Consider the following 26,363-nt stretch of genomic DNA (forward strand, 5'->3'; position numbering starts at 1 on the left):
CAAATATTCTCAAAATGCTTGCCAACGAAGTCCTCCGGATTGCAGTAGGTATATCCTCAGGATGTCAAATTTGCGGAATGTCTGAGAATCAGCATCTTCAGGACATCATCACATATACCGGGGCATAGCGAATTAAACGAGATATCCTCTGGAATGTTAAATAACAGTGTCCTCGGGGCATCTGAGAATCAACATACTCAGGATATCCTAAGTATGCCCGGGATATTGCGACTCAAATAGGACATCCTGAGGATATTCTGTGCTGTAGAGGTAATATATATTTTTATAAAGACATTCTGCTTTGCAATCGTACATATGTTTGGAGAAATAAATGCATTCTCATTGGCCATTGAATAAGATAGATGAATAATACGAGTGTACTCACTTTTCATATTTTCCAGAAGTTGAAAACTTCATACATTCTTTTACACCTACAGTTAATACTACTGGAAAGACATCGAGATTCGATAGTTTTTTCTCACGGAAAAAGAAAAAAATTGATACCAATAAAAAAAGTGAGAAAGGCCGAGCGTAAGGATATTGGGGAAGCACTGCTGAAATGGTTCATCATTCAAAGAAACTGCTATCTACCAATATAGTATATATATTTTTTGGGCCTAATTCCATGAAAGCTTAAGTTAAGCCTAAATCCATGAAATTACCGAAATATCAACGCGTTGTTTTGTAATGTTCTATAGACTATTTAAACAGCATATGCTTTATATTATATTTTTATAGATACTTTATAAGTTATTTCTTGTTTAAATATATATTTTACACATTTTCATTATTTACTTACCATTTAATGACTTTTAATAATATATATCTGAAAACTAAATATGTTACTTAAAATTCTTTTTTCGTATGAAAAATTTGAAAACGGGGATCTACACACAGTCCTTGCACTCGTAATAACTCATTTTCCATTCCGATACTTTTTAGTATAATTATAATAATTCTGACTACCTACAGTACGATAAAAAAACAGTTAAAATATTCACTTACAGATTTCAAAAAACCAATAAGAAATATTTAGTATTTTCCTTTTTATTAAGCTCCTTACTCAGCTTAATGAAAATCCCCTTAAAATTTTCATTATAAAAGGATTTTCAGTGCTGCCATCTGCAGGACATTTATAAAACTAAAATGAATTCTTAAAAATCAGACAATTAATTTTCATATGTTTTCATTTTTAACATACTATTAGTTTTCAAGCTTAAAAAAAAATTAAAATAAGGAAAATTGTTGTTTGCTGTTACATTAGTACACTTCTTATAACACTTAAAAAAAATTTTAAAGGAATTAAAAAGATTCATTTAACGATCATACTAAAGTGCAAAACGGCTTACCATCCTGGTTATGCACAGCTTCTACCACCACATCAGACGTATCTATAGGCATCTCCAATTTCTCCTCCAGATTCTGAAATTTCAAGACAGCTTGAATCAAAATTTTAATTGCAATTATTTGGCTTCATGTCTCAATCCTTCGATGTGATATTTTGCATCTCATAAACGTTCATCTCTCTAGATGACATAAATTTATATTTAGACCCATTTACGTTTAAAATCAATTTCGCACTTTCTCAATGTGCTCATCAATCGAGTTATTAGTAACTGTTATGTCTTATGTCATCTAGAGAGATGAACGTTTATCTGTTAGTCCGAGTCTTAGAGTTATGTTCTTGACCTTGTTGAAACGTAGCTGGAGCTTCGCATAATCCAAATGACAATTTTAAAAAGGCTAGATTTTGTTGTAAATCCCATTTTAACATATTTCCTGGCGTTTTGCTTGGCTGAAAGTGCCCAGAAGTTCAATCAAGTGTTATCATATATTCAATACACCTAATGTTCCTAATTATAGTCTCTGCTTTGAGAACAGCGTAAATTTGTGCTGTGTAGCTTTCTCTAATCGACAGCGAAGCACAACGACTTATGCTGTGTTTGATTTATTCTATTTTCGAAACCACTGGACTAGCTTAGAGACAATTTCAGGTACAATAACTTTGTTTTCAAGCCTCTACTTGGTATGTGTTTCTATGATTTTTTGTTTCATCGTTTCAGATGTATAAGGTATAGCTATACACGGGGATTATTTTAAATATTTATTAAATGTATATGTTACGGTGAAACACCGAAATCTGGAGAATGTCTACATTCACATACTCGCTTGGTGTATGTCCGAAATATTTTCCAAATACTCTTATTTCTGACTTACACCGGTGAATGTCGACATCCACCATGTACTAATGGTGAATGTTGAACATATAAGAATATTATATTTCCTTCTCCGTAATTCATTCGCGAAAAAACGCACTTGAGACTCAGAATAAGAACTTAAGAATATAAGAACTTAAAACACACAGGACATTCAAAATGAGAAAGGAAAATAATAGAAGTTTATAAACTTACCAAATTATGTGATTCAAATCTTAGTTATTGCAACAACTTAAACTATTATGACACTTTGAATTGCACAAGAGGCCCTTGCTTTTACAACTGCATTTATTTGTGGAACACTTCCTTTTCGAATGGCAGCGTGTACATATATTCCTCTCTTTTCGACCTACACCAGAGCATATCTGTGATTGTCGACATACACCGGTGAGGGTCCGAATGTACAAGAATGTAAAGAAATATTCGATCTTTCACCGATGTATTTTGGTGAATGTTGACATTCTCCGGTGAAAGTCGACATTCTCCAATTTCGGTCTTTCACGGTAACATACATACTACGTGTGATCCAGATCTTATGGAAGGGACATGGAAGTAGTACATACCAACTTCTGCAGTTTTTCCTTTTCTTCCGCCTCTCCGAAGTTTTGCAGATATAGGTGCCTTCTTCTCTTGCATTCTCTTTACCACAAGCAGCGCTTGTAACAATCCCCATCCCTACTGACTGCCTTTCTGAGCATTCAAATTCCCCAACTACTATATAATCTCCAGAATGATATCAGCATGCCAAGAAAATTCTCACGAGTCAATAAACAACAAGTCGCCTATAACAGTTAATATCAAGAACACGGTTACAGCCGAAAACGTCGCGGAGAAAACAACGCAAGGCGAAAACGTCGAGCTACAAAACATCGTGCGAGAAAACGTCGTTGTACAAAACATCGTCGTCGAAAATAAAGCGGTTCAAAAACTTCGCAGTTCAAAAACATCGTCGTCGAAAATGTGGTAAAAAATAAAGTATCTACAAATCATCGCGTGACGATAACATCAGAAACATGATACGATAACATCAGAAACATGATAGTCGCGAATTTGAAGGTTTTCGGATATCGCAAAGTAACGGTGAAATTTTAAGTTAATAGATTTTGTAAAGTTAATAGATAGTTAATAGATTTTGTAAAGAAATGTGGAGAAGCGGTAATAAATGAAGATGATATAACAGAAGGTTTTCATTGCGATGACAGTGCCCAAATCATCAATCAATTAACGGACGGCGAAATCTGTAGTATGGTTCTAGATCCAGAAAATACCGCTACTGATAGTGAAGAAACGGAGAGGTTTTTGAAAACGAACAAATATCGATTGACTAGTCGGCATTCTCGACACAGCAATTACAGGACTTGAACAGTAGGACTTTGTAGCTGAACAAGAAATTATGTTTGTTTATAGAATTAAAGAGAAAGTATTAGCACAAAAAACGAAGCAACTTAAACAACTTAAATCGAAAGAAATGTTTAATAAAGTAAACAAATAAATATTAAGCTTTTTTTTTTTTTTTTTTTTTTTTTTTTTTTTTTTTTTTTGTAAATTTTGATACCCTTTAGACTTTCATAACTGCTCTTTATTTCATAAATTATTTCATATTTTTAATTGTATAATTTCTGCATGCCATCTTACCAGATTTAAATTGATGATCTAAAATCCGGAAAAATCCCAAATCCGGAATCGCTGCCAGTACTAGATTCTGATGTGCCTGTAAATTTACTGAGCCAGTTTAACTTGCGTAGTCTTTGGATACTAGTTCACGTTTTAACTTGAAACTGCTGTGTTTGATTACATTACCACGATCTGGGGTTGATTTTGTTAGCACAAGAAAGTGCATTTTGCTTCTAAATTCCTTTTAAGATAATACTAGATACAGTTTTAAGAATATTCGTTTCTTATTTTTGACTCGGATTGATTTAAATATTAAAAATGCATTTAATTTACAATTTATCTAATTAAAAATATTCTGTATTTTCAAAGAATGATGTCATATGTTTGTTATTATTTATTTCATATTTCGTAAAACTTAAACGAATTTTAATTAACAAACTCAACGATTTCAAACCGAGCAATGGCAAGAATGCACGAAAAAAAGAACGTTTTTATCTCCAGCACGCGAAACTGTGTATCAGAAATTCTAAAGATAGGCTCATTTAAAAATTATTTTACGAACATAATATTTAATAAATAAAGGTAACACGCAAAACGTTAAAAAAACGCCCTGAAATCTGAAAGCTTTCAGACTTTTATACTTTTTATTTCTTTCTTTCTTTTCTTTTTTTTTTTTTTTCTTTTATACTTTTAACATAATTCCACAAATAATGCCCTACAATTTGTTCTAAAACTTGCGATTTGCATTTTAAGTACTTAAAGAAATATTTCTGATCGCGAAAATTCTTCTTAGAAAGTACTAAGTTCTATGTTCCTGGTCTTTCCGTTAATGCGGGGGTTAATATAGGCAGCTTGTTCGAACAGTTCATAGTGATTGGATTGGCTTCTGCAACTTGAATATGAAAACGTTCTGTCAGAACATTCTCCACGAAAGCATCATTCCTGAAGTATACTATAGCATCACGAAGCTTTGACAGTTGTTTCAAACTAATTTTTATTTATAGCAAAGAACAAGTTTCCACCCTTGGTCTAACAAATTATGATGTTTTAATTCCGTATTATATATCTGTTTAATGCTTAAATTTGATGTTTTAATACTGGATGTTTTAATTATATATATATGTGATGTACCAGCTTTTGTCCCGAATAAATAGATTGGTGAAGAATCATAAATGTAGTCGTAGCTTAAATTATCAGACGATAAGTTTAAAAAGCAGAATCCATTTATTGTTATTCAGAAGAAATAGCAGTTACAAAATCAGATAACCGGAGTAAATAAAAAAAATTACTAATAACTTTTTGTATGAAGAAATTTAAGAAAAAGCCCCGATATTCTTTTGCGAGTCCTTTTATAGCCTCTGGAAAGGCGGAGCTTCAAAGAAATGACGTCAGCCTTGTCAGCCAATCCAGTTCGCTTTAAATATTTCCAGAACATTCTATAACTGTACGTGTAGAAAAGGCGGGAAAAACAACTTGACTACGGGGCTGTGGATTTAATTCCACGTACTTTCAAATAAGGGAACGTCGCCATTAAAAATGAAAAGAACATACAGTTAGAATTTTAAGTGTATTCTTGACTATGGAATTTTATTATTACAAATATATAATCTTAAATAAAGAATTCATCGCAATCATTTAGTTTTCTTTCTTTTACTCTTCAGTTTTCCCGAAACTGTGTTAATTAAAATTTCATTAGCAAGAAGCGCATCTTTTATATATATTTTTACACTGATCAGGTTACAATCAACGGAACAAAGCTAAACTTTTTAAAAGATTTCGTGGTACTATTCGGTGAGGGCCGTCAAAAATCGCCAAACTATTGTTGTTGCCAATGCTGCCAAAAATAATTGCGCCAACCCTAATAATTGCGGCAAGAAAGGAAGTATAATAGTAAATAACTATTTAAGATTGATGTTTTAATTTATATAAAAGGTTAATTTCATATAATACTTTTTTATTATTATAATTTACATGAAAAAGGCTAAACTTGACTGAATGGAAGCATAAGAGTAAATAACTATTTCAGATCATTATTAAATTTTATATAAAAATTGCTAAACATAACTTAATGGATGCCTGCATCGCTATATCGATACCGACTTATCGCTAAAGCATAATTTCATCTCGTTGGTTGTTTAAACGTAATTTTCTATAATGAATGATGCCTTTTCTTTGAAAACATTCTCGGTAAAGTGCACAATCGCCCACTTATTTGTTTGCCGCTTTTTTACAAGGGTAAAAACAATTGGATTTGTGTCAATTTTCTTTTACTTTTTAAGTGAAAATAGGTCGATGTGTACATAGATAAAGTCAAGGGTGTGCGCAGTGCCATTTTTGTGTAATTATAGAATTTTTTTTTAAAGTGAAAATGGGTCGATGTGCACATGGATACCGAGTATATGCAATTCTTAAAAACGCGTCAAGTAGTGGGTGATTCTGCACTTTACCCAAAATTCTATTGCCGACTTTTCGTCATGGACAATTCCCAAATTGTTAAATCCATAGGATATCAAAAAAGGATTTAAAAATTAAACTAGTATGTCAATGGCGCTTTAAGAAATACAAAACTATATAAACTTACGCAATCTGAAATCAGCGCGAACGCTAGATTTGGCGCGCTGTTAAATGGGCGCGTTTGCTAGATTTGGCGCTTTTGCGCATACATTTTCGCTGCAATTTTTTTACGGCCCTCGAAACCGAATAGTACCGATTTCGTGTTAAGTCAAGATCGATATATTATATTAAAATAAACCAGAATAAACCAGTCTTAATCTCATACAAAACATTAAAAATTTTAAACCTCCTTTTTTATATCTTTAAAACTAAAAAAATTATTTTATTGTTTCATTCTAAACAACAGAATTATTTTTAAAAAAAATTATTTCTCATATTATACATTTACATTACTCCACAAAGCAAATAAGCCAATTTGTTTAATCCATAAGCATTATGCGTCTACTTCGGAAATAACTACACATGAATGTATATGTACAGTTCCCGCGCAAACTGAGTGTGAATACAAGGTCAAAAATATGCCTCGGTCATTAAAAATTTATTGAGGGGGGGGGTAAAAAAATAATTCAGCGATAACTAATAATATGGTACGTTTCATTTTCAGTCACCCTTGTTTATTCCTCTGATGCTCTTCCAAAAGGGGTTTATGCAATTTCAAAACTCAGCCATTACGTCGCCCTCTATGCTCATTTAGTGGACTTCGGGAAGCTTGTTATGACGAAGTGGAAATAGCTAAGGGCAAATTAATGAGAGATAGCAAAGGTCTACTAATATCAGCAGTATGATATTTTCTGGGAAAATTTAATCTCTACTGCTAACATAAAATGTAAATTAGTTGCTACTTTCAATAATAACTGTTAATGGTAGAAAATCTCAACATATAATAAAAGAAAGTCTCTCTCTGTGTGTGTGTGTGTCTTTCGCTCGCACTGCGCGTAAGTTAATAGACCCACGGCTACGAAATTTGGTACATAGGTGCATCTCGACAAGAGCCAGTGCACCTCGAAGCAATTTTTTCGAAATTCGAATTCGAATTCGAATCTTTTTTTATTTTATGTTTTGTGACGAAATCGCGTCATTTTGAGACATCATGGGCTATAGGAAAGCGAGATTTTACTCTACACACTCCATTTTCACATCGTCATGAAACGTAGGCACTTAGCTATTTTACGAACTTAAAATAAATTTCGTCTTTCAATAAATCGATTAAATACTAATTTATTTAACAAAGTGAGCTGATGAAATCGCATCATTTTGAATAGTTTCATTCTTTTACAAATATGGGTGTGGCAACAATTTTTCATCGTAATTCTTATGTCACTGTTTTTAAGAGATTGGAATATTTCATTGTCATTTTTTTATATATATAATACATTTTTATAGATTTTTTTTGATAAAATTGTTCTGCAGAGTAAAATTCTGCGCGGTATTTTATGTTTCTTGAGATCCTTTCATATTAATTTTTGCTTATTTGACTGATTGTAAGATATTGAAAAGTTTTGCATGATTTTTGTTTCTTCAACGGAAAGTTGGTTAATTTTTTTTATTAGGATAATTAATACTTGTATTAAGAGATATAGCTTATTTCATTGTAATTTTTTTTCTCTCGAAAATATAAGATAAAATATCATTAATTATACTTTGCTTTTCAGAATTCTTGGTTTTTTTGTATTCTTTTATGTTATTTATTGCTCATTTCATAGTTTTTAAGATATTGAAAAGTTTTGAGTGATTTTTTTTAGGAAACAAAGTTCTTAACCTCCTTTATACCATTTGAGTTCTTAAGATTTTGCAAAGGGAAGTTGGTTAATTTATTTATTAGGATAATTAATATTTGTATTAAGGGATATTACTTATTTTATCGTAATTTTATTATACGTAATAACTTTCTTTTATGAAGTTGTTCTGCAGAGTAAAATTCTACGCAGTTTTTAAATTTAACGTTTGGTGTTTCCTTCAGCCATTTTTCTGGTACATTTAAAAGCCACACGAAGTCTGGCAGCGAAGCTGCTAGTAATATATACACAAATGCGAAAGCTCATCTCTTTTGATAATAAATTAATGCTATTTTTTTTTCAGGTACGTTGTTTATAACACATTTTTTTATATTCTTTGATACATTCCAAAATTAAAAATTAAAAATTGCAATTTCTTTTTAAAAATAAATTTCCGAATATTTATAAGTAATTTGACACCCCTTGTATTTGTTTACCTGAGGCAAATGCCTCACCCTCGTCCCGGCTCTGTTAGCAGCTACGAATTTTGCAAGGCAAATTAATAATCAAAGTCTCTGTTCCAAGTTGTCGGAAGATAAGCCTATAAACGTGCGGACCTGACATTAAATTGCACAGACAGCTATTATCCATCCAGCAATGAATATACTGTTACGTTATTTTCTGACACCAGTTGTTACGTACGGGGTTCGTAGATTTGGAGTGAATAACAACGACACTTGATGAAGTATCGAAACACACTTTATTTAGCCAATATTAATCAGGACAGCTCCAAAACACTTTTACAGTCGTCGAAGATCGACAATAAACACGCTGGAACAATCAGTGACACAGCCTTCACAATGTCAGGCAATAACGGTGGAGACAGCTTCACTGCAAAGCACCAGGGTACAGCTCCCGACTCTACTCGGTCGTTCTCGGAACTCCACGTACTCTCGAGACTCTCCACGCCACAACTCGAGATGCACTCGACGACACACAGAGCACAGCTCTCGACTCTTCGGTTCAGTCGTTCGCAGAGCTTGACACTCTTCTCTCGACGATGCACTAACCGCGATAAACTAAGAGACATCGATGCACTCGACGACCCACTCGTCATTCGCTGCCCGGCTGTCAACTCGATCAACTCCGCACGGACTGACTAACTCGAGACACTATCTCGCACTCTCGAGTCACACACACTCGCCCCCTCGACGAGGCGCTCTGACTGCGGACCAGCAGGGGGTTTATATATAGCTTTCGGCTTGTGTTCGAGAACATTCTGGTCTAAACCGGGAAGAATTCGTTCCAGAAGGTTCTCCAACCGTCCATGGTATATCGCCAGTTTTGACGCCAAACGGACGATTTATCGCCAAATGGGGCAACCCTGCCTTCCCTTGCTAATTTATGGCAACCGAAACCTGCTTTGCGGGAAAGCTATCTCACAGCGCCTGTACATTTCGTGACAATGCATTGTTCAGAAATTCGCTGCCTCATCCGCATCATCAGTAGCCTCCATTAACAAAATTCTTTCCTGTTTCATCCTCTCTTCTCCCCCTTCGTAGTTATAAGTACCTCTACTAAGGTTGGCTGAATTTTGCCCCCGATGAATCCCTTTTTCAAACGTTGTAGAGACGGAGGTTGAACAGTTGCGGTTACTGCAATTTCAGAATGCTGGACGGGCGATTTTCAGTGGTATATGATTATTCTGTATATGTCTCTTGATATTTTTATTCATCTCAGTTTAAAACGTAATCATGAATTTATTAAAAGCCTAATTATCCAGCTGTAGATCACATTTATTAAAAAGAAATTTTACAAATTATATTCCAGAACTTTCTTACTTCCTTACTTAGCTAGAAACTTCCTTACTTAGCTAGAAAGCCATCAACTTTTATGTCAGCACACTGAAGGGTTTATGTATCATCCTAATTAAATCTAAACTGCATAACTCTTCTTAATTGAGTTGCTTATAAGCAACTCAACTAAGAAGAGTTATGTAATATCAGAAATGTAAGTGCTTATGTGTGTGTATTCAGAGAACCAACTCGTAACAAAAACCACCTCCCTAAGACGACCACCTCTGAAAGAGACCAGTATTTCTGAAACCATAAGTATACTTTGGTATTGAATATTCCCTCTGTAAGGCGACCATTCACAAAGAAAATTCTGCGAGTGTGGCTGGTCGCCTTAGAGAGATTCCTTCCGTAGATGCAATCTCCCTAAAATGACCACCTCTAAAAGATAAACGTATCTCTGAGAACGTGAGTATATATTGGTATTGAGCATCACCTCTCTAAGGCGACCACTTGCAAAGATGAATTTTTATTTTCGGCTGGTCGCCTTAGAGAGACCTCGTTGTGTGTGGTGTATTATGATTACTGTTATTGTTTCCGAAAAAAAATTTTAAATCAAATAAATAAGCATATTTAGTAAAAACCCTCTCTAAAACGACCACCTGCGTTTCCAGGTTACTCTGATGGTCTTAAAGAGATCATATTTTCATTATGTTAATTTTATTGTTTACAAGAAGTCTATTAACGTCAGATAAAAAAATAGCATAACCCATATAAACCAACAGAAGATTTATTATTATATTGATACCAGTAAGAAAACCAGTAATAGTCAATATAAACCTATACAAACCAGTACAAAGTTCTGCCATTGATGTTGGTTGTATGGGTGTCAAGTGATACCAGTAAGAAAAACCCACAGAGATCAATAGAAACCAGTAAAAGTCAATAGAAACCATCAAAAATTCTATAGGTACCAGTAGAAAGTTTTACTGGTTTATATGGGTCATTTTGAAACCAGTAAGAAAAACCCACAGAGACCATCAGAAACCAGTAAAAGTCAATAGAAACCCATAAAATGTTATGGGTACCCATAAAAAGTTTTACTGGTTTCTATGAGGCATTTTTAGCAGGGTAGATGAATTGTAAATTCCCTTACATAGCTATAAAGCCATCAATTTTTATGCTAGCGCACTCAAGGATTTATGTTTCATCTTAATTAGCTAAATCTAAACTACATAACTCTTACGGATATTCGTTAGCTCATTTGAATTGCTTAAATGAATTGTAAGCTTCCTAACATAGATACAAAGCCATCGATTTTTATGTCAGCCAACAAATTAAGTAAAATCAAAATTTACAACAAAATACATTTATTCATTAAACATATACAGTGCTTGAAAAGTATGTATTTTGAATCACAACTTGTACTCTCTTCTTTGCGCATTTCCAATACTGAATAAACGTGAACCTGCTTCTAAATTTATATATTTTCAGCTATTCCTGCAATTTGTAAAATATTAATCAAAATTAATTTTCGATGCAAAGGTTCAGCAATTCCGAGTACATAGCTCTTTGCAGTTTTGTGACAAAGAAAACATAGTCGAGTACCTTCCATAGGGGCATGATTGACCAATTCAATATTCCATAGTCATACACTTAATTCGAAGATATTCATGCAACGCTTCCTCTATTGAAAAATTATACATATATTATTATCATATACACATGACTTCGTTAGAGAGAACCAGTGATTCCGACTAACGCGCGTTCCCCTTTTTAGGCTGCTCTCTTTTAAGCTATTATTAGGCTCGGCCGTACTTTAGGCCCTTGATAGCTCCGCCGTTATTTAGTGTTAAGAGGCCAACATTGTTAGAATCTTGATAGCTTCGGTTATATCTTTTTAGTTACGTTTTATTGGTCATTATTCCTGAGTTCAAGCCCAAGTAGAGGCTTTATTGTAACTCCAACAAGGAATCGTCTGCTAAATTTATTTTGAATAATAAAGGGTAATTAATCCTTTATAGGTTTGCGTTTTATCTCTCAGAACTAAAAGATTATTCGCTTGTCAGTTCTCAACGTTCCAGACACATTGCAGTACATTCAAAGTTTGCAACCTTGCAAGGTAAGATTTGTAAGAACTGGAAGCTCCCTTCAGCTCACCTGGGCACGAGTATCCCCTTAGATTAAAAAAAAAAAAAAAAAAAAAAAAAAAAAAAAAAAAAAAATTCCGTATCTCCACAAACGAGGCCAGACAGTAAAGCAGTCGCCCCCAAACAACAAACAAATATACTAAATGAAAAATAAATAAGCTCATCTAACACAAAATTACAAACAAACAAACAAAAAACAAACCATAAACAGAAATTCACAACATAGAACACCACAGATATCTAAAACCTATATAAATGCAGAATTCAATTTTAACAGAAGATTCCTACAAGCGCCCTATTTTGATTCATAAGCTTCATTAGAGCAATGCTATAAGATTTAAAAACTTTAAAATTAATGGCACTTACGTTAAAATCAGTAATGTTAAAAATCTGTCTAATAGGGGCTGTTAAATTACAATCAACCACAAAATGCCTAGCATTACCATCAACCTGACAACTATTACATAATTTATTTTCCTGCAAATTAAATCGGTTGAAATAGAACGGAAACCTACTATGTCCAGTTAAAACCTGATTAACGTCAATATTGTTCATACATTTCATTTTATTCGTGGTTTTGATTAGTTCCATAAATCCTTTGTTTTTAGGTGAAGAGAACCACTGTATTTTCCATTTGTTGACGTTCTTCAAAAAAAATTCTTTTATTCTTCGAATAGCAATTCTCTTCGAACCTGTTACTTCAATATCTATTGCACTGACATTTGAGACCGCCTGCTTGGCCAGGCTGTCGGCCCTCTCATTACCAATAAACCTATATGGGCTTTAACCCAATGTAGCTTAATATTCAAATATGAGCTCAAAGTTTCTAAATGACTGATAATTTCGACAATTAATGGATTGAAATTGTCTGGGCAGGAGAGCACATGGAGAAATGACAGGCAGTCAGTGTAAATATTTACAGACCTGGGTATAAACAAGGTTATTTTTAATCTATAATAAGGCTTGTTTGAACGCTTCACTTTCTGCTTGGAAAACTGAATTATATATATTCAACTTATACATTCTACAATCCACATTAGTTCCAAAAACAACAAAGGCAGCTTCTACGCTTCCTCCGACCCCAGAACCATCTGTATAAAAATGAAATACATCAACAGTTGGACTACTTTTATCAAAAACAAAACTATTGGAAGGATGTATTAAATGAATATTAAATTTTTCAAAAACATTCTTTGTAACTAAATAATCTTCATACATTTTCAAGTCCATTCGTCCAGTTCTAAATTGTTCTGACATAAAAATTTCTCATAATAAAATTCGTATAGAACTGAGAAAGGTGGCAGCCCAACAAACACAAATTACAAACATAATAAACACAAATTACAAACATACATAATGCTGCTTCCTCCTCTGGGAAAAAACAATGCACATGTTTTTGCAATATTAAATTGTAATTTTCTTTGTTTTGCCAATCACTCAGTATTAGAGGAGTTTCATCAAGAAATTTTTCCATTATTTCAAGGAAATTCTGTTTTATAAGCATCATAATATCATCAGCATATGCAATCAATTTCACATTTTGAGAAAACTTCTGCTTCAGCAAGTTATCCACATTAATGTTCCAGAGCACTGCAGGAGCCCTAAGGGCATCCCTTATAAATATTCATTACTAAGTCTTTACTCTTATCTTTAAAACAATTAAAAGCAATTTTTCTATTACTAAAATAACTTTTAAATAGATAAACCTTACAAGGTCACAATACGAGGGAGACCCAATCCACCTCGTCATACCAGGACCGCATGATTATGAATGGGTCATTCCCCCCTCCAAACCAAAACGACGGCAGGCAGAGACCCCTGGTCCCCCACCCCATTTTATTGACCGAACAAGAACAAGAAGAAAGAGAGATAATAAGCTAAATTAACTGCACATTAATATCGGGTCCCCAAAGCCGGAGTTTCCGAGTAACTAAAAAGTTAGTATAACAAAACCAAGGGAACTCAAAAATTGACAATCAATTCTCAATCACGCATTAAATTTATTTTAAACATGCTGATTTAAACAACACAAAAGGAAAGAAGAGAACATAAAATAACTAACCAAGCATAAGAAAAGGTTAATAAATCAACTAAAAATAAGGAAAAACACATAGAACACACAAACTAACGTTTAAACAAGACACAGACGGAGAGGCAGAATCAGCCGTAATAATAAAATGGTGTCCGCCGATAACATCGCGGCAAAAACATCGCGGACCAAAACGTCGCGGAGAAAACAACGCAAGACGAAAACGTCGTGCTACAAAACATCGTGGGAGAAAACATCGCAAAGAGAAAACACCGCAGTTCTAAAACATCATGCTACAAAACATCGTCGTCGAAAATAAAGCGGTTCAAAAACTTCGCAGTTTAAAAACATCGTCATCGAAAATATCGTGGTAAAAAATAAAGTATCTACAAATCATCGCATGACGATAACTTCGCAGACATGCTTTTTTCAGGTTTTAATTATTGTAAATGGATATTCCCATAATGATTTGTGAGTGCAGTATGTAAAGAAGGATAATTTTTATTTTCACATATTTTATTAACTAATAAATGTTTGCTGAAAAAGTAAGAAGGAAACTTAAGCATAGAAAATTAAATGCAAATTATAGATTATACTTTTCATGAAAAATTACCAGTAAAAACTTTATAAAAATGATTTATTAATGGCCTTTGTTAGTTAACTATGTCGGTTTAAAATTCTATTAAGTGCTATAAGTTGCATTAATTTTCTATGCTTAAGTTTCGTTCTTATTTTCTCAGCAAAAATTTATTAGTTAATAAAAAGTATGAAAGTAAAAATTATCCTTCTTTCCATCTTGCGATCACAAATCAATATGGGAATATCCATTTACAGTTATTAAAGCCTGAAAGAAGCATGTCTGCGATGTTATCGTCATGCGATGATTTGTAGATACTTTATTTTTTACCACGATATTTTCGACGACGATGTTTTTAAACTGCGAAGTTTTTGAACCGCTTTATTTTCGACGACGATGTTTTGTACCACGATGTTTTAGAACTGCGATGTTTTCTCGTTGCGATGTTTTCTCCCACGATGTTTTGTAGCACGACGTTTTTGCCTTGCGTTGTTTTCTCCGCGACGTTTTCGTCCGCGATGTTTTCGGCTGTAACCTAATAAAACTTCACAATGAACCACACAAACAACAGGAATGACCAGCACACCACCAGGACTTATCAACGAATTCCCAAGGGGGGAAAAGGACCTGCAAAGGACCATACCCAAACAGTGTTTATTATCATAGTATTTGTAATTGTGATTGTAATAATACAATTCAATCTTGTACATTATACAATCCAATCAATTCAATCTTGATTATGGAACATAATCTTGCCTAATAGCTATTAAACTACCAATTTCAAGCTGTATCAAAAGATTCAAAAATATAAAAATAATTAAAACTCAGCATAAGCAAAAAATAAAAATTAATTGACAATGTAACATTATTCGCGGACAAAACCCCCCATAAATCGGCAAATTAGCTCATCAAACATTAGACTTAGACTCTATAATTGACCGAGCAATTGCGAAGAGCAATGTTGCCGGTTCCAGAATTAAAGCCCAAGGGCACTTGACATAAAGAAATCCGGACGTGGAGAAAATCTCAGATGAGAAAAAGGGGAAGAAGAGAAGTACCAAAAGGATCAGGACAATCCAATCGGACAAGTTCGCAAAACGTGACGAGCGATCATAGCTTTCAAGGAGGACCCAAGACAATGCAAATCAATGACAATAATATGAGAAGATACACTACAGCAATAGTTCCAATGACAAATTCAAATACAACTAAACAACCTCAATCAATAGTGCTAAATACAACACAACACAATACAACTATACAACACAATTTTAATACAACTATTTAACGCAATACACTACAGCAACTCAACAACAACCTAAGCAACCTATTTACAACACTACTATATCATCACAATGCGAAAAATCTCACAGAATTAGTTTTATCGATTTCTAAGAATAATATTCAAGCTACAGAAGAACTTCAATCAAAATCAGATGCATTGGAAGTATAAACAGCTACCAAATTGAGGAGCTAAGTGAAAAAGTTGTCGCCTCCTCCCATGAAGGTGTGAGCTGCAAGTGGTCTGACGCTTCTATCTTCGAAGAGACTTTGATAATTAAAGACTTGGGAGTATTTAACAAAGTCACATTGTACAGCTTTGTTGAAGAATTTTAGGACCTCCGGAGTACTGTATACAAATTATATAAAATCCCACTGGTGACTATTAAAATTGAATAAATTGCGTTAAAAACACTTAAAACCTTAAAATACAATTAAAATGTACCTAAACTGTAGTTATGTACTATAGTTACAATGTACCTAAGCTGTTGCTATGTACTTAAAATAAAATTTCAAAAACATACAGGACACAATATTAAATAATAAACATACCAATAATACATAAAACCACTTACATCATATGACATGAGAATTCAAGTCAAATAAAAACACCAAAAACCTCTCTCTTATTGTTAATAACAGACATCGCATACTTTGCAAATCTTTTTAAGGTGTCAAGATTCAATGAGCTGTTACCAAAACATTCTATTCTCAAATCTTTTACCATAGGCCAATGATTAACCTTTTGCGGCACAGTGTGTCCGGTTTGGACACACCTAAAAATTTCCTTCTGTACGCACAGAAAAATTGAATGAAAAAGGATTTATAGGTTACTATAAGTTACCCTAAATCTTCTTTATTTATAGCAGATGGCAGCTCAACACAAACCAGTCCATATATTTTAGCCATGTTTAGTTTTTTAAGACCCTCATTTTTCAAAGAAATCTTCCAGATTTTTTTAGAGTATAAAAGGAGTTATTTGAAAAGAAATTTCTATGTTACTTTTTTGGCTGTATGCTAATCTCCTTATTCTATATTAGTTTAAAATTTTTACCTTGAAATCTTGCCCAAAATCAAACGACGAACCCTAGGTGTGCCCAGACCGGGCTCACGGATAATCTAGGACAACTGAAAGTCTGTACTCTTTGTTACTCCGCATCTCATCGGTCAGTTCATTGACAACAATGCTCGTTTCAGCACTCTTTTCGAAGCTCTATTCAATCAGTATGCCACTTTGGGCACACCCACGGAATTAAAACGATAAGTGCTATCTTCACAAAATTTTAATTGTTTACTCCTCTAGACCTAATTAGACCGTCTACCTTTTTTTTTTCTTTTTTTTCTTTCTTTCTTTTTTTTTTTTTTTTTAATCAAAACTCCTACTTTAAAAGGTAGCGTGTCGGAAAGGGTTAATAAAGTGCACTGCATTCCCAACAACAAGACAGATACCACAAAAGTCTGTATTTTGCAAACCAAATCTAGAGAGCTACGCGGGAAAACGGCCATGTCGGTCAAAAATTGATTTAAATCAATGTCGCTAATGGGCCTCATTACTTTTTTAATTTTAATGTTCTGTAATAATCAGATTCCTCCCATTGTGAAGTCCAGATGTTCAAATAGAAATTTTTCATAATTCTAATGGCATAGCTCCTAGAGCCAGACGTAAATAAATTCAAAATAGTCAACACTTCCGTCGTCAATAAGTTGTTTTGTCAGCACGTCAGCTCTTTCATTTCCTATAAAGCCAACATGGGCCTTTACCCAATGTAAATGAACATCCATGCATTGTGTGAATGATTTCAACAAATGCTTAATTTCATATATTAAAATATTGACTGTACGGGTCGAGGCCAAAGATTGCAGCATAGATAAGCAGTCAGAGTATATATGTATAATATTTACACAGGTCAAGCTGTCACAGTCATTGGGTAATTTTTTTGGAAGCAGAAAAGATGAAAAATATGCAACCGCCTTCGTCGGAAATCGAACCACGGACCTCTGGAATACCGGCCCAGCGTGCTTACCACTACACCACGAAGGCACGCTAGGGAAGTGGGATAAATACCCTATAAAGCTACCTTTAATTCATTGTAACGTCTTAAAGGAGAGCACAGCATTCCGCTTGAAAAACGTAATTATAACAATTCAACTTAAACATTTTAGATACAATTTCAGTACCATAGAAATAAATTAGAAAAGCTGCTCCGAAATTACCGTCCTGCCCCGACCCGTCAGTATAAATATCTACACTCATGTCCATAAATTAAGGATAATGCAAAATCAGGCAAAGGAAGAGTTAGAAGCAAAACAAATTTGACTTATTTGTAAAGTTTATTTATTAAACAAAAGGTAAAGAGCAAAAAAAGATGCTATATGTTTCATATTAAAAAAATTAGCGATTTTTTCTCCATGGAGCAAATTACAAAAAAAAAAAAAAAAAACCTATTTACTAAAAACCAATATTACATGGTTGGTATGATTGTTAATACATTGTATGTCTCCCAGACGATGCAATACAGTCCGTACAACGCCTAGACATGCCAAATTATCGATCTGATCTTGGGGGATATTACACCACTCAAGAAGCAATGCTCTCCGAAGTTCCGGTAGGCATGTAGGAGCAGGTTGACGGGCTGCAGCTCGTCGGCCAAGCATGTCCCACACGTGCTCTACTGGATTCAAGTCCGGTGAGAATGCTGGCCAGTCCATACGGGTGATATCCTCCGATTAAAGGCATTCGCTTACGATGTTTGCACGGTGAGAACGGGCGTTGTCATCCATAAACACAAATTGTGGCGCCCCATGGCGCCCCGAAACAAACGTATATGTTGTTCCAGAATGACATCCTGATAGATTTGGCTTTTCATGGTTCCAATTTGAACATGCAGGTCAGTTCTGAAACCCAGAATAATTCCACCCCAAACGAGCACTCCTGTACCACCGTAACGGTGTCGTTCAATGATGTTTTCTTGGTGGTAAAGGGTACCTGGAGCTCTCCATATGAAAGTCCGGCGAGAATCAGACAGCAAGCTAAACCTGGCTCGTCGGAAAACATCACACAAGCCCACTGTTGCGGTGTCCACAATGTGTGCTCTCTACTCCAGGCTAACCACAGGCGGCAGTAAGTTGCAGTAAGTGGAATGCATCTGACAGGTCTACGAGCATATAGACCAATCTGCCCTAAGCGTCTGTACATGGTCTGCCTTGAAATTGTCACACCAGTGGCTGAAGAGAGCTGACGAGACAGGTCTGAGGCTGTGCTCCGCCTGTTTCTTTTGGCAGTAACTGCCAAATACCGGTCCTCATTCGGCGTTGTAACTCTGGGGCGACCTGTGCTGTAACGTCTGCTCACATTACCATCATCTTGGAATCCTTGCCAAAGCCTGGAGATGACACTCTGGGCAATTCCAAGTTCGTCTGATATTTCCAGTTGGGTACGCCCACATTCCAGAAGGCCGATAATTCTACCACGTAAAAAATCATCCAAATGCGTCCTTTGTGTCATAACTATTCGGTTATTGCACTGAAATGCTTATAAAGCGCCTGCGTACAAATTTACTTCTTTGCTTGTATTCCTTGTATATCACTCTCTTACACTCTCGTCATTGTGACGTACCATCGGTGTCGTCTGGCTACTTCCTGAAATTTGCATATGATTCTTCAAAATGTGTGTAGTGATTTTACAGGTGATATATTTATTTTAGAGTTCGATTTCCGCGTGACTCCGAATTATCCTTAATTTATGGACATGAGTGTATTTCACCGATTACAGGGAAATCACAATCAAAATTTTAAAAAAATACAATTCTCAGGATGTAAAAAATCATACAGACATATATTTTTATAATCCGCAATGAAACTGATTTTAGCACCACCGTGTACCGTAAACCCTTTGCAGTTTGTGTACCACCCCATGCCAAGTCATGCCACCCTGTTAAGCAAAAAATAGCTTCTTTTTACTATTATGTATTCCGCGCGCTTAAAGTTTGTTCCTCTGAATCTTTGCTTACCAATGAACTTAATTATTTGAGAGCAGTTGCGATTGACCGTGGATTTTCTCCCGTGATTATTGATAAAGCCGTCAAAAAATTTTCAGATTCCCATCAAAGAAGACATTCCACTGTTAGAAATAATATTAATGACCTTGTCGTGCTTCCATTTTATCCTTCTGTTAGCTATAAAATTTCACGGATTCTCCAGAAATTCAATTTTCAAGTCGGTTTCTCCCCTATTAATAAAATTCACCCTTCGATTCTAAAAGATTGCGTTTCTGTCTTGAATTCTTGGGGAATTTATAGTATATCGTGTCAGTGTGGTTTAAGATATATTGGCCAAACAAAAAGAGCGTTGAAGTTTCGTATCAAGGAACATGAATCTTATGTCAGAAAAGGCGAAATTAACAAGTCTTCAATAGCGTATCATAGTTGGACATTTAACCATAATTTTGACTTTGGGTCTGCAAAAATTATCCAAAAGGCTTCTTTCCATAGGCGAATTGGGTTTTCTTGAGGCTTTTCACATTCACAAAGATTTACCAGGTTTAGTTAATGATTTGAAGTCCAATCCAGTCCTTCCTAATGCCTTTAAAATTCTACTATCTTAATTCAGTTATTTTTGCCGATAGATGGCGTTACCTCCTCGCGTTTGGTACTACCAGAGGGTATAAAAATCCGTTCAGTGGTTGCTTTCCATTATTTGAAGTTCAGATTTTGAGCGTGAAGGTGCATTTGCCCCTCGCTCCCTATTTTAACTTCGCTAATTTTTCTTGTCCTTTATGCTTGATCAGATAGCCTGGCTCAGTAAAAGTAGGCGGCCAGTGCAACTCTGATTAAAAATTCAGTTTTAACCACGTGCAGTGCTGATAAGGACCACGTGTTTCTGAGACTCCTTTATTTTCTTCTTTCTAGGTATTTCTTTCTCCTGATGAGGAGGGACCTTTAGCTGCCCTCGAAATCGATTGAGTGTTTCATTATACTTAACGCTAAATACAAGGTTGTTTTTACGATTTTGATCATACAAACATATGTTTGGTTATCAAAATATCGTTATATAGCTTAAAATTTAATTTATGAGTTCTCAATAAAAATTTTTCATAATAAAATTTATACATGATTGAAAGAGGCGACGTGCCGGCGAGAACACAGAGCACTTCGGTCGACACAGTAGGGCAAAAACATCTTGTGATCGCCAGACACCAACTCCGCTGAACTGAAACAAGTTTACTCCTTAATCTAATCAATACCCCCGCTCTGGATCCTCAAGCACCAATTCCATAGAATATTTTTTTAGCTATAACATTGTTGAATATATCCCTCAAAACCTGAGCTTTGCTGGATACCTATCTCCGGAGAACGATCGTTTGTAATACATTAGTATATTATCAGAACATTGGTGGACAGTTCAAAAGCGGCCTGCAAAAGTCAATTTACAGTCAATAGTGACACTAAGATATTTAATAACATCTGTGAATTTAACTCTTTGACCATGATATTTAAAATTTGGTGCCCGCACCTAGCTATATTAAGATCCAATTTCCCCCCGATCCTCCAGGCTTCCAGCAATTTCATAACATCTTCAAACAAACGCTCAAGCTTTCCCAATGAATATTCTTTCATTATAATCGCCAAGCCAGCTGCATGACCAATAAGCTTTACATTATTGGGGAATTCTAAAATCAGAACTTTGTTCTATATAATATTCCAGAGCAGAGGAGCACTGTAAGAACCCTGCGGACATCCCATGGGAATATCTAAACCCACCTATGTATCTTCACTTTTAAAGACATTATACATAATTCTTCGATTACAGAAATAACTTGCATAACATTGCACCAAATTCTTAGGAGTTTTCAGCTCGATCAGAGTATGTAAATTCGCGAGTCGAAGGCCGAGGAGACTTCCAGAGACAACAGAACCACATGTTGAGAATTTCTATAGCGCTTTATAAATTCTATATCATCATATAAGGCGTCATCTGTTGAACGCCCTGCAGAGAAACCATATTGCCGCTGACTAAGTAATTTCTTACTATTCAAATAAAATCTCAATCTTTCTATCCAAATCTTTTCATAAACCTTACCGAAGACGCTAAGTAAGACGATTGAGCTATGCTTTTCATGTTGTTTAGGAATCAAGATAACTCGTCCGAGTTTCCAATTTCTTGGGAATAAATAAAATTTCAAACACTGATTAAAAAGCAGAGTAAAAACGTCTAAAAAAGTATAAATTAAAATCTGTACAAATGTTGGATTCGTCCGGACCTGGAGCACTTTTCCGCCTCAATTGATCGGTAGCATTTTTTATCTCCACATGAGTAATAGCAACATCACTTTCAGAGCATCCGGGAAAGTCTTCATCACTTAGCTCAACTCTTTTCTCTTACATTCCTTACTTAAGTGTTCCCCTGTGCATTTTGAACAGCAAATTTCAGCTTGGCAATTCCTCTTAGAGTGGCTGAAGGAGAAACACTTGGTGCACTGTCTGGGTCTCAGAAAGAGCTTCAAATCATAATTTCGCCATCCACGATTTATGCATTTAGATTCGAGGTGTTCTCTCTGACACGATCCACTAACAATAAAAATTGTGTGAGTAGCATTCTGGATTTTAGATGGTAAATTGAAGACAGGTTTAATACAATTTCCAGAACATAAACTGTTTTTCTTTAAGAGAGATTATAACTCTTCAATCAAAGTATTATTGTCAACAGTAAATACAATCACACGTGGCCTAATAAAACAGTTCCGTCCAGTGACCAGGTTTCCTTGCAGACCCTCATCATCAGCGATTGCTTCCTCCAACTTCCTCACTTCTTCTCTACCGCCTAATCTTAACCTCAATTCACAAATTAGAATTTCTACATATTTTTATTTATGAAATTGAGATTGATTTAAAAAATTAGCATATTTATCAAGCATAATGAACGTTCCAAATAATTATAAAGCTATTGCATGCTTTCAGGGCTGGATATTCTTTTAGCTTTTCCTATTTTTGTAACTACGTCTTTTAGAAAATAATATTTTAAATCTGAACTAATAGAAAATTTAAAACAAGCAAAAATCTCTTGCAATTTTTATACTTTTCATTGGTGTAAACAAGAAAAAAGACTAAAATATTTAAAAACGAATTTTTGAAATTTTTGCTTAAAATTATAAATTGTGCTGCTTTTTTAAAATTATAAATGAGTATTATAACCCAATTTCTATAAAGGAATTTTATTTCAATTATATTTCATAATACATCATAGTGATAAACACTTTTGACTCCTTAAAAATTTTTATACATTTAATTCTAATATTAAAATTGTATCTAACCGTAATAATTAATTTTGGTTGAATTTTATAGTGATTATTTTTTTTAATTTATTTTTAGTTCTGCATAAGATTTCTTTTATTTACTGTTAATTTAATTTATTAGCCCAAAAGGGCGGTAGCCTAGAAAGGCTTTTAGTTTCGAAGCGGCATTTTGCGCTGTTTGTAAATGTCCGTGTCTCCTTGCAAATTGTTGTTACCAAATATTATCGCCCTGTATTATATTTAAAGAAATTAAATAATGAAGAATCTGCATGAATACATGTATGCTTCTCGCTTTGTGACGAAAACGACAGTATCTAGAGCCATCAAATTTTGAATAATGTAATCCTCCACCCGAACATGGGCATCTGGACGGCCGAATTTCGAACTTGTTTTAATCTATTTCCTATTTTTTAAAATTTTAACGAATTTTTGATTAACAAACTCAACGAATTCAGAGCGAGCACTGTACGGAAAATAACAGTTTTATCTCCAGTGCGGAAATTCTAAAGATATGCTGTTTTTAAATGCATGGGGTTTACGGGCGAAGAACATGATATTCAATAAATATAGGTAACACACAAAACGTTAAAAAAAAGGTTCCTTTTGAGGTAATATAAAATCTGAATGCTTCTAGATTTTATTTTACCTTTTTTTCCCCCTTCATTACACTCAGAAAATTTTATGCTCCGAATTTTATAAATTACTAAAATAAATATTCCACTTTAATGTTAATAAGTTAATGATGATATAATCAAATAAATGATTGTTTTGTAATGTTATTATAGTTTTGAAAATCACTGCCTGAAAATGGTCATTAAATTTTTAAAAAAATTATCAGATCTTGTTTAATTTTACCTTATTTATTTCAAAGCATCACGTACTATCAATCTTATTTAATGTTAAGTTATTTGTATGCAGAATTAAGTTCATATATTTTGTGCTTAGAGCTTTTACCGTTTTACCAAAGTCAAGATGTTTGTACAAGAATTACGCGTGAAAAAAATGCGCGAAATGCAGTAAAAAGTGCTTTAATGAGATATATTAAATCCTATTTGGGAAAAACTGTGGCTTTCATAATCTCATCACTATACAATGTATCACATTCAATAATTAAAAAATACAAACGCCATAGGTTTCAGTGTTAAAGTAAACCAGATCGTCCCTACTCTTTCTTGCCGACATGTCGATGACGAGCGCCTGGGTTAGTCTATCTCTTATAAGATCCATGCAACAGGCTTGATCACTATTTCATCTGTTCCCTTGGCCGCAACTTTAGCGTAAGTAGGCGGGCCATCGGCACACGATTTCTGAAACTCACGAGTCATATCACTTCTCAACCGCGAAATCTCCTCCTTCATAGCTGTTAATTCATCAACATTTCCACAAGGGCAAACCGTTTCGGGACCTTTTTTGTCATTAAAATCGCTAACAAATATCTTATTTAAACCATACGTTAGTTCATCAATGAATACACATCCAATTTTGCGTTGAGCTTTGAGCTATCTACAACTCTGTGTAAACTATTTACGATAAACACAATATAACTCTCATCCTCATGTGCAAAAGTATTATCTTTCATTTTCTCCTCAGTATTAAGCATATATAAACACAATATAACTCTCATCCTCATGTGCAAAAGTATTATCTTTCATTTTCTCCTCAGTATTAAGCATATTGTACCATAAAAATACACTAATTGGCTGGGTTCCAAAATTGATAATTTAAAAATGCATAAAATCAATTAGGTTCAAGAGTAATATTAAAGCATACAAAGTTAAAAATAAAAGAATCTGCTTACTCTAAAACAAACATATGTAGACAAATACAATTATATACAAACGGCAATTTACACAAAATACATCCAGAATTTTTCTTATTTTCTGTACAGTGCAATAATAATCACTAATAAAATCTTATTTAAGCAAAATCTTCTTACATTCAATAAAACAGAACCATATTATTTGAAACCACTTAACAATGATCTCAAAATTCAAAATGTGCTTAAAAACACATAAATTCTTGTAAAATACCTTTACAAATCAAATACAAAAATTCTGCGCAAAATCAAATAAATCGTCCAGCGGGCATTAAAACACACTAAATCAGTGCACCAATCTATCGAGCAGTCTCTGCTAGTAAGAAGAACAAAGTTATCAAATAATAATTTTCAGTTGGCTGAAAGTTGTAATGCCCTTGGTGCAAAATAAGAAGGCTTCAATTGTACACAAACGGCGGCCACGCCAGGCCTAACCGCCTGTTCGAAAAGTAAAATGCTCATAAAATGGAAAATACGCTATGAAATTCAACAAAATTCAGTGTACAGATAAATAAAAGTGTAAGCAATCTAAATATAAAACTAAAGTACTTTGCACAGTCTAATGAAGCAGAAAAAAGCGTAAACTTACAATTTGTATGCAAATGAGCTCCGGATCAAACTTGAAACTTGTAAATGCTCATATCTTCATAAATATGCAGCGGAGTCTCAAAAATAGTCCGATACGGGAACCGGAACATCCAAGGATTCATAAAAATGAACTTTCACCAGCATAAAATCAGAATATACCATACATAGACGGTTCTTCCAAAGAGCACATACAAAGCCATCCAACATGTCTGCCGACCTGCGCAGAACACCACGAAAACCATACAAGGTATATCATTTCTCTTACATTAACAGCATTTAGGCACATATAGAAATATATTTTTTATGCTCATTTTTAAATCTGCCATTTTTATACCCGGTGTATTCTAAAGATTAGCCCACACCCCTAAGTTTCGAGCTTACTTTTTGTATTGAAAGTACGCGTTTGGGAATATACGGTAATTAAAGTTGTGCTATCATAAATACAAAACGCTGTGTTTAATGTCGCTCAGTTTCGAAATAAAAATGTTGTGCTATACGTATTATGTACTGTACACAGAAATAAGTGTAACTGAATACGATTGGCTGGCTAATCTTTGGAATATGGTAACAGGTAGTTTAGCGACATTTTGGTAACGCGATAAAGGTTACTAGCTAGGACTTTAGCAGTGTACATGGATAAAGTCAAGAGTGTGCGCAATGCCATTTTTGTGCAATTCTGGGATGTTTTTTTAAGTGAAAATAGCTCGACGTGTACATGGATACCATGTATGTGCAATTCTTAAAAACGCGGCAAGCAGTGGGTGATTCTGCACTTTCTC

General features: G+C 34.3%; 1 long non-coding RNA gene across 1 annotated transcript in view; it reads right to left on the reverse strand.

Annotated features, from left to right (window-relative positions):
* Positions 1-25,795, reverse strand: part of LOC146996065 (uncharacterized) — a 59,292-nt gene extending 33,497 nt beyond the window's left edge. Inside the window, exons 1-2 of the long non-coding RNA XR_015042430.1 lie at positions 25,586-25,795; positions 1,350-1,422 (exon numbers count right to left, since the gene is read on the reverse strand). This is a non-coding gene — a long non-coding RNA (uncharacterized LOC146996065). The remainder of the gene's footprint in view (positions 1-1,349; positions 1,423-25,585) is intronic.
* Between the last annotated feature and the right edge of the window lie 568 nt (positions 25,796-26,363).

The sequence above is a fragment of the Stegodyphus dumicola genome, chromosome 8, assembly GCF_044657685.1.
Source record: "Stegodyphus dumicola isolate Sdum_Otavi_A_Nest chromosome 8, ASM4465768v1".
In the NCBI taxonomy this organism is placed as follows: domain Eukaryota; kingdom Metazoa; phylum Arthropoda; class Arachnida; order Araneae; family Eresidae; genus Stegodyphus; species Stegodyphus dumicola.